Raw genomic sequence first — 10384 nt, forward strand, 5'->3', positions numbered from 1 at the left:
TCACCACATTTGCTCATGCACCCATTTTGTCTTCAGCGATCGTATCATGGAGGTGAGCTCACAATGATATGATTTTTGTTCTTTGATGCCAGATAACTGATCCCTTCGGCACCTGTTTTTAAAAGAAAAACAAAGTCCACTACTCCAGTGCAAACATTTGGATTTATGAATACCTTTCATTTGTGGTACACGTTTCATGTTCAGTTTGTGACTCTTTTTGATGTGTTGGTTTTTAAATTAGCTTTTTATTGGTTTATTCATTAATATATATCTATTTCATTGTTAACATTCCCACAATGCTGGCAATAATTCACATCTTCCCGTGAGTTCTGCTTCTATCCCCTTCAAGCTTCTCCAGGAGAAGAGACCCCTCTCTTGGACTTTATGTTTATTAACTCTCTGTCTTTCGTTTGGGAGAAAGGTGAGACTGTTTTCTCCTGTAAAGAGCCACAGTCGTGGACACTCACAGGGCTGGCGCCACCCTGTCCCCCAGGCTTGCTATGAGTTGGCGGGGACTCGATGGCAGGGGGTGTGGTTTTTTGGTCTTTAGCTTTGTAGTCTGCTTGATGACTAGGCATCTATTGTGCAGTTTTAGTCATTTTTGAGCTTCATCGAAAAGAGCCATCATGGTGTATGCAGTCTTCAGGTGTTTGCATTTTCTCCACCTCAATATTATATTCATAGAAATCATTCATATTGTATGAGTGGCTGTAATCCATTCAAATTTTGTTCCTAAGTGAGAGTTCCGTTTGTCAAGATATCTTGATTTATTTATTCATTTTCCTGTGGAAAGATGTTTTGGGGAAAAAATTAATTTTTAAAAGATGTGTTGGATTCTGTCGGATTCTTGCCCTATGCCCTGTGCAAATCTTCGGGAGCACCTGTACAAAGGCTTTCTTCTGGATTTGCCCAAGTGAACTGCTGGGCTTTAAGAAAAGTCTGTGTTCAATTTTATAAGAGAAGGCAAAAAAATAAAAAAATTCCCAGAACCATACTGAGCTACACTCTCCCACCATCAATGTCCCCAAACAAAACAAAGCGACAAAACAAACCCCCTGCCATGAAGCTGGTTCCAGCTCATAGGCCCTGCAGGACAGGATGGAACTGCGCCTGGGGGTTTTCCAAACGGTGAACTCTTGGTGGGAGTTGAATGCTTTGTGTCTTTCTCCCACAGAGCTGCTGTGGTTTCAAACTGCTGACCTTGTGGTGAGCAGCCCAACACAGACCCGTGATGCCCCCAGGTCTCCTACCAGCGATGAGGAAGAGAACGAGGGATCTTCTTGAAAGTTTGGCATTATCTGACTTCTTTATTAAGACCGAGTCAAAAATGAGCTCTCATGACCGACCTTGATTTGCATTTCCCTCATGACTCAGGAGATGGAGGGTTCTTCTTAAGGTTTGCTTTAGTTATGCTTCCTCATCTTTGAAATTCAAGCTCAAGTCTCTTGCCCATTTTTCTCTGGGTTTGTCGTTCTTTATTGATTGGTAGAAAGTATTTTGATCATCTTGGTATAAATCTTTGGACCATGAGTAGCCCACTTCTACCAGAGCTCATAATATGTGCTTGGCACATAAAGATACCCCAGGGGCATTGTTGCATAAGCCTTGACCTGCTAACTGTGCAGTAGGAAGTTCAACCCTCCCACTCTAAGGGGCAAAAGATGAGGTTCCCTGCCCCCGTCAGGACTTGCCAAACTTCAGAACCTTGTACAGGGTTGCTATCAGTTACAATGGGTTTGGGCGTAGGTTTCTTCAAACATGTAGTCTATAATTTAACTTTATGTGAGGTATCTTTCCATGAACAGAAGTTCTTGATTTTAACAGTTGATATTACAGTAGATTTTGAAAATATTTGAATGAACAATGTCTTTTATAAATTAATCTTTTATGTTTTACCTAAGAAATTCTTCCTGGCTACAAGTTCAGGAAGAGATTCCCTTATATTTTCTTTTCGTTTTGTTTTGTTTTCCATTTTCATCGGTACCTAACCACCTGTACAATTCAATAGTGCAGCCGTTCAATCATATCTAGAAGAATTGTACCATCATCACCACAGTCAGTTTCAGAACCTCCCGCCCATGGTGCTGTCACCTTGACAATGAGTTGGGTCAGTTCTAGGGCTCCCTCTCTTGCTGCCTTCATTGTGGACTCCCGAAGAAATCCCCTCCTTCCCCCCCTGCATCCCCTATACACCCTTGCACCGGTTATTATCTCTATGCATCCACTCCTTCTGTGCTTCACCAACTGAGAAATCCAATAAGAAAAACAAAATAGAAAAAAAGTGGGAAGGATAACATAACAATGAAGATAAAAATACAACTAATGAGCAAGAAAGAGAAGTCCACCTTCAATATTTAGGAAGCAGGGAAGACATTTTTGTCATATGGAACACTTGCACTTAGCACAGAGTCGGGTTGGGTCAGTAGGGAGGTGAGCTGGGCAAGTGTCCAGTTCCATGCAGCAGCATCAAGATTACAAGGGTCTCTGCCTGATGGGAGGGCTGTCTGTAGCCAGTGGGGTCTGCCAGTGGCTTGAATCTAACCGCCGTGGTTGTTCTGCAGATGGGTCTTGCGCTCCTCCTGCCCGGCACAGTCTTCTACCCGTTGGGTGTTATCATTTTACCTCTGATACTTTTCCCTTCGCTATATTTGAGTTCTGTTATTGTCTTCTTTGGATCGCGCAAGCTGGCGTGTTTCATCCGTCCGTGTGGACTTAGTGGACTCCTCACTTGGATGGCTGCTTGTTCCTTATATTTGCTACTAAAAGTTTTAAAGCTTTGCTGTTGATAATTAAATCTTTAAATCTGACAATGATGTACAAATGCGCTTTACACAATTGATGTGTGTATGGATTGTGATAACAGTTGTATGAGCCCCTAATAAAATGTTTGTTTTTTAAAAAGAGTGATATGTCTACATTATCAGGATGCATTATGCTGCCTCAAATTAAATGTCTAAAATAATCACTAAAAAAAATAAATCTGGAATTGATTTTTTGTGTGGATGGTGTGAGGTCATGATCCCACTTCATCCCTCCCCCCCACCATTTGGATAACATTCTTTTCCAGCTCTGCCTATGAAGTCATCCGCGCTTTGATCTGTCATGCTACCTCTGTTCATTTATCAATGCTTCATATATTCAAGAATTTATTGTGGTGAATTTCCTTTCCCTGTCAACATTACCAGGGACCACTGGTGGTGGAGTGGATTACATGTTGGGCTAGTAACCGCATGGTCAGCCCTTCGAACCCACCAGCTGCTCCACAGGAGAAAGAGGAGGCTTCCTACTCGTTTAAAGAGTTTCAAACCCACAAGGGTAGCTCTCCCCTTCCCTACGGGTCAGTACGAGTTGGAATCAACTCGATGGCAGAAGTTAGGGGTTGACACTACAGGGACCACTGGGGGCACACTGATGAAGTACTTGGCCGAAACTCAAACCCACCAGCTGCCCCACAGGAGAAAGACGTGGCTCCCCTAACGTTGACATCCACAAGGATCTCAAACCCTGCCGAGCAGTTCTACTCTCGCCTATGAAGACGCTGCAAATATCAATTGACTGGAAGACAAGGGGTGTGTCTGGTTGTCCTCCTGGGCTGTCAACACCACAATGTCTTTATTGCCATCGCTGTGTGACCTCGAGCGACTCTGGTGGACCAGCTCTCTCCTCTTTACGTGTCCTAAGCTCCCCTTCCTCCCCACACTGTTAATTAGCCTGTTCACTTCCATGAGAAAAGTGGTGATGGTTACTAATCATGGGTTGACTCTGATCATTTGCAGAATTGACACCTGCGACATTAAAGCTTCCTATCCGTTGTTTTATTAGTTGGGATTTAATATTATTCCATATTTCAATCACGTCAAGTAGAATTGTATGATTGTTACCACAATCAGTTTCCAAACATTGTTTTTCTACACGGACTCCTTGACATCGTCTCCCTTTTATCCCGGCCACCCCACTGAAACCCCCTTCTCCCTGAACCCCTGAACCCTTCTTCTACTAGCTGTCCCTATAGGTTCATCCATCCTGAGTTTATCTACCGAAAAATGGAAAAGCATGTGACACCTGCAGGAGGGTGACTTCCATTGACATGACACCTCTGAGATACACTCTACTATGAACGAACAAAAACTGAAGACAACAATGCAAATCAAAGATGCAGAACAATTGGAAACCAGATCAGGTCCAGCCCGCATGATAGGGTGTGTGTGTGCGTCTACTGACTAAGTTCTAACTGCTCAGGTCAGATTTATGCCTTTGACCTTCTATACTCCTCTCTCCCAAGCACTCTGTTTAGTGACCACTTTCCTCCCACCCCTCGATTTTAGGCAGGGGGAGTTCTCCAGAGGCTTATTTCCTACATAGTTCCACAAATGAATCCTGGACTCCCATTGTGGTCCATCACCTTCTGAACACCCGGTTCTCACAAGTTAGGCTCTGATACAATCCCTCCTTCGACTTCGGATTATACGGATTCCAATCCTTCTGTCACCGATGATGCCATGCTTCTTCCAGAAGATATGGGTGCTGTAGCAAAATGTGGTGAAGGATTTAGGTGGTGTCTGTCTGTCAGATAAAACAGCATCTGGGGTCTTAAAGGCTTGTCTCCAAGCAAGCAGCCATCTAAGTGCGATGTCAACCTATCTGTTCTCTGTCAGACTCCTGCAGCAATAGCTGCGCTCTGAGCTTCGAGATGGCACCTGAGGACAAGAAGAAGGATGCTGGAAAGTTGGCCAACAAAGACAAAGAGCCAGGGAGCCCATCTGGGAGCAAGGAAAGGGAGTGGCCCAAAGGCAAAGTTCGGGACAAGCTTGACAAAGCCACACATGACAAGCTCTGTAAAGAAGTTCTACCAGGAGGGGAAGGGGAAGGTGGCGGCAGGAAGGGGGAACCGACTACAATGATCCACATAGAACCCTTCCCAGGGGGATGGACAACAGAAAAGTGGGTGAAAGGAGACAGCAGTCAGTGGAAGACATGAAAAAAAAGTTTAAATAAATTATCAAGGGTTCTTGAGGGAGGGAGGGTGGAGGAGGTGGGGAAACAAGGAGCTGATACCCAGGGCTCAAGTAGAAAGCAAATGTTTTGAAAAGGATGATGGCAATGTATGTACAGATGTCCTTAACACCATGGATGGATGGATGGATTGTGATAAGAGCTGTATGAGCCCCCAATAAAATGATTTATTTTTTTAAAATGAAGGAAGTTCTCAACTATAAGCTTATCATTCCAGCCGTCGTCTCTGAGAGGCGGAAGATTCCGGGTTCCAGGAGCGGCTCAGGAAAGGACGAAGCAAGCTGGTTTCACAACACGGAGCACAAATCATGGACACCAGGACCCCCAAGGGCTGAGACGCCCCAGCAGCCCGTGAAGATGCATGAGCCAGTCCAACCAACTGGACATTTTGAACAATAAAATTTTACTAAATATAAAAAAAGTTTTCTATCCATGAACAGGCTATGTCTCCATTTCTTGAGACTATGTCTTGAAGATTCTGCCAGGTCCGCACGTTGGGATCGATTTCTTGTTTTAGAAATCTGCACTTCTGCAACATCCATTGCCAAGTGATTTATTTAAAGGATTCTCCACTTTGAACATTTCCACCGTTTCCATTCACGATTGTTGTGTGCGGAGTTGAGCTGCACCATAGGGTTTCCCTGAGCAAATACCCAGGCTGGTCTTCAAGGTGCCTCTGGGCAGGTTCGAACATCCGATCTTTGAGCAAGTAATGGAGCCTTTGTGGATACCCTTGTAGTGAATATCATCATATATAAAGAGGCTTTAAAAAGTCCATGGGAAATGGAATAGAATGAGAATAGAACATTTTCCACAAACTGAAGCCCCCTTGTAAGAAAAAGGAGCCGCTGTGGGTGGTGCCATCGGTTAGGCACTGGGCTGCTAACCGCAAGGTCAGCAGTTCAAAACCACCAGCCGCTCTCTGGGAGAAAGAGGAGGCTGTGGGCTCTGTAAATATTTATAGTCTTGGGAATCAGAATAGGGCCCCTACCTTATGAGTTGGACGTGACCTCCAGGCAGTAAAGTTATGTTGTTGTTGTTTTGGTATGAAAGATATTTTCAAAACCAAAACTCTGTTGCTTCGTTCATTCGTTTCTTATGCCCCAGCAAGATTGCTCTGGGCCACCTCCGTCCTTATCCCAGCTCTGCGCTCCCAGGATTGAGGCCACGGATCTATTCTAGAGGAATCTCTAGTGTCTCCCCCTTTCCCTGAGTGGTGGGGTGGTGGGTTTGGAGCGACGCGCATGGACTTCCATGGTTGGTAGGTGCTGTGGAGTCAGTTTTGACTTCCCACCCTGTGCACAACAGAACCGAACAGCGCCCAGCCTGGTGCCAGGCTCAGTCATGCCTATGTTTGAGCCCACTGTTGCCGCCACCGTGCCAACTGATCTCTTGAAGGGTGTTCTCTTTTGTGGCCCCTCAAATTTGCCGAGCATGAGGTCATTTTACAGGACCGGGTCTCCCCTGATAACATGCCCCACGTAGGCGAGCTGAATTCTGGCCAACCTGACCTCTCAGGAGCGTTTCCCAGAGAGGAAGAGTTGCTCCTGGTGGTGAGTGTCCCGATCCAGACACGTTTCCCTGAAGCTTCCCACCCACCGGGAGGTCAGCGTGGAGACCGCGGTCCGCCAAGATGACACGAGTCACGCGCCCCAGCTCACACCGCAGGTTAGGGAGTGAGACTGCATTCCAACCTGGGGCTAGCCCAGCAGATCTCCAAAAACAAAAACAAGAACAAACACAAAGCCGGCCCCTCAGGACCATCAAGTCTGGCTCCCTGTGACCCAGCAGACCTTTGAGAAATGTTTCTTATCCAATAGAGCTGTGTGAGTCTACCTTACCGAGTTCTTATTATAATGTGAATTAACTTCAAATTATGATGCTTATGATCATTAACATCATAATGCTTTAAAACAAATGGCGCTGCGGGCGAGGCCACCTTAAAAGCTGGTTAACTAGTCTCTCTCCCTTTCAAAGTTCCCACCCCACACATCTACGACCTTATTGTTTTGTTAATAGAAAGCTAGCATTCATTTGCAACACTGAAGCCCTCCTCCTGCTCACTTGGGGTAGGGTTTCCGACAGCCAAGCTGCTCTGAGAGGCAGAGTTAGAGACCAGATGACCTGGTCTCTTTGGTTCATCCTAGCTGGGCACCTAACGTAGGGTCTGACGCATAGTTTCGTAAATGTTCCTGGTTGCTATGACTCAGAGCACCTGTTGAATCATCACCTGAATAGCCACTCTTCGCTGAACAACCACCACGCGCCAACCATTCCTCCCAGGTCTGAAAGGTCCATGGTCTCGTCCCTTCCTGGTTAACTCTCGGGCTCAGAGACTGCCCAAAACCCGCAGAGCAATTAGCAAAAGCAGACGACAGAAGCCTCTGTTTGTGCCCTCCCCCCAAACTCTGCCCATCTTGAGGCCCTCCTACCTACCCCTCAAATCGTCTCACAATTGGGAAGCATTTTTCGGTTTGGGTTCCAGGATAGTCGTAGGTGAAAGGGAGACGGGCCTGTCAAATCTGCCTTCCTCATCGAAGAATTGTGACCCTTCTAGTCTTCTCATTAAATAAGCAGCCCAAGGAAGTCCCTGCTTGGGCTAGACCAGCGGTTCTCAACCTGTGGGTCGAGACCCCTTTCCCAGGGGTTGCCTAAGACCGTCAGAAAACACATCTTTCTGATGGTCTTAGGAACCGAGACCCCGCTTCTCTATCCGTCTCCAGGCGGGACCCCCCACATGCAGATACGCCCACCGTGCCCAGCGTGAAGACTGTTCCCCAGGCTGCACCATGCTTCAAGACAAAATGTCATTTATTTGTCATTAGAAATAGAGTGGAAAGGGGGAACCGATTACAAGGATCTACATATAACCTCCTCCCTGGGGGATGGACAACAGAAAAGCGGGTGAAGGGAGACGTCGGACAGTGTAAGATATGACAAAATAATAATTTATAAATTATCAAGGGTTCAGGAGGGACAGGGGAGCGGGGAGGGAGGGAGAAAAGTGAGGAGCTGATGCCAGGGGCTTAACTGGAGAGCAAATGTTTTGAGAATGATGAGGGCAATGAATGTACAAATGTGCTTTACACAATGGATGGATGTATGGATTGTGATAAGAGTTGTATGAGCCCCTAATAAGACGATAGAAAAAAGAAGAAAAAAGAAACTACATCCTGTCATACCAAGGGATCAAACGGAAAGCAAATGTTTTGAGAATGATGATGGCAACAAATGTACAAATGTGCTTGACACAATGGATGGATGGATTGTGATAAGAGTTGTACGAGCCCCCAATAAAGTGATTTGAAAAAAAATTTTTTTACGAAGAAAATACATCTTATCAGATATTTACATGATGATTCATAACCGTAGCAAAATGACAGTTATGAAGTAGCTACGAAAATAATTTTATAGTTGGGGGGTCATCCCAACATGAGGAACTGTCTTAAAGGGTCTCGGCATGAGGAAGGTTGAGAACCGCTGGGCTAGACTAATACCAATAATAATTGTTCCCCTTTATGAAACACCAGTCATCCTCAACAACTCCATTTAGTGGGGGCGGGTTAGGACTAGTATTCAAATGAGGAAACAGGCTCAAAGAGGTGATGCCATTTGCATAAGGCCAGTCACTCCACAGCTGCTAGGGTCAAGGTCTGCCTGCTCTGGGTTTGATGGTTCCTGGAGCAGTGGTCCCCAGAGCAAGAACAGGTTGTCCCCACCGGGAACGATGGACAGTCTCAGAAACCCACAGGGGCAGTCTACCCTGTCCTATAAGGGTCCCCAAGTGTCGGGATGGACTCCGTGACAGAGAGCTGAGCTTTGAGAGCAATCGTAGAGTATAATGAGAGGGTAGCAGTTACCCACCAACCATCCTGGGAAGAAGGATGGGACAGGCTGCTCCGGTGCAGACGGCAGCCTTGGGAGTCCTCCCTGGCAGCTCGACTTTCTCCTCTAGGTTGGCTATGTGTTGGATCCCATGGCAGTGCCCCTGATGGGCATCAAAATCTTAGATGCACATCCGCTCTGACCCAGCGATTCTCTTACTCCTCAGGGATTTACCTCAAAGACTTCAATGAGGGTGAATGAGGGGGGAGTACAGAGTGGGGACTCAAAGCCCATCTGTAGGCAACTGGACATCCCCTTACAGAAAGGTTGCGGGGAGGAGATAAGCCAGTCAGGGTGTAGTGTAGCAACTATGAAACATACAACTTTCCTCTAGTTCTTAAATGCTTCCTCCCCACTATCATGATCCCAATTCTACTTTACAAATCCGGCTAGACCAGAGCATGTACACTGGTACAGATAAGAGCTGGAAACACAGGAAATCCAGGACAGATAAACCTCTCAGGACCAATATTGAGAGTAGTGATACCAGGAGGGTATGGGGAAGGTAGGGGAAGAAAGGGGGAACCGATCATAATGATCTACATAAAACCCCCTCCCAGAGGGATGGACAACTGAAAAGTGCACAGTGTAAGACATGACAAAATAATAATAATTCATAAATTATCAAGGGCTGACCACAGCTGGCTGCAGTGACAGAAAGAGGGGACAAGCGAATGAACAATGAGCCATCACAGACTCCCATCCACCCCGGGGTGAACGACCCTGATCACATCACCCACCCCTTCCCTTCCAAGAGCACTGGCCCCTGACTGCTTCCCATTGATAAGCCCTTGGCAGCAGGCAAGCCTTGAGCTTCCCCCATCAAGCTCACTCTGGCGAAGATGTTCTGCTCGGCCTCGTGACAGTCAAAGGCTGGGTGGGGTGGGTGGGGCCGGATAGGAGGCACAAGAAAGTCTACCTGCCCTCGGCCCCTGCGAGTCTGCCAGGCTGCACATCTTCACTGGAGTCGAAAGCCTCCTCTTTCTCCTGCGGATCGGCTGGTATTTCCAGGTGCGGACTTTATGCCCCGTATAACCCACTATACCAGGGCTCCTGCCTGCCTCTCCTTGGGGAGGGGCCTTTTATTCCCAAGTTTGGAATTACCTAATTACCTCGCCCAGTCCAGCCCCCAACACAGCTCCCGCTGGCCCAGGCCTTGGAAGACACCCTGCACGACCGATCAGCATGAAGGTGACCTGGCTGAGGACAGAGTGGCGATGGAGCAGAAGGCTGAGTCTTCTGTAGGCAGGGTTCCTATGCTCAGTGGGGCCACGTGGGCAAACGTCGGAGACACGGGGTCTGGTGTGCGCTAGAAGCTTCTGTCCCTCCCAGTTGCTCATGAAGCTCAGGCCTCTCAGCTTCGTCTACTCATCCCTGGTTACAGCCTGGGTCACCTGGATACCCTCCATGAGGGGCAGGCACACAGCCTGGTGCCCCTAGAGGCTCACCACACAGCCCAGGGCTCCCAGAGTCCTCACCAACAGCC

General features: G+C 47.1%; 1 pseudogene; it reads left to right on the forward strand.

The window, feature by feature from the left end:
- The first annotated feature begins 4690 nt into the window (after positions 1-4690).
- On the forward strand, positions 4691-5378 carry LOC123521230 (annotated as a pseudogene).
- The last annotated feature ends 5006 nt before the right edge of the window (positions 5379-10384 follow it).

Source organism: Echinops telfairi, unplaced genomic scaffold, assembly GCF_000313985.2.
Source record: "Echinops telfairi isolate 266 unplaced genomic scaffold, ASM31398v2 ScPeMD7_5;HRSCAF=22, whole genome shotgun sequence".
In the NCBI taxonomy this organism is placed as follows: domain Eukaryota; kingdom Metazoa; phylum Chordata; class Mammalia; order Afrosoricida; family Tenrecidae; genus Echinops; species Echinops telfairi.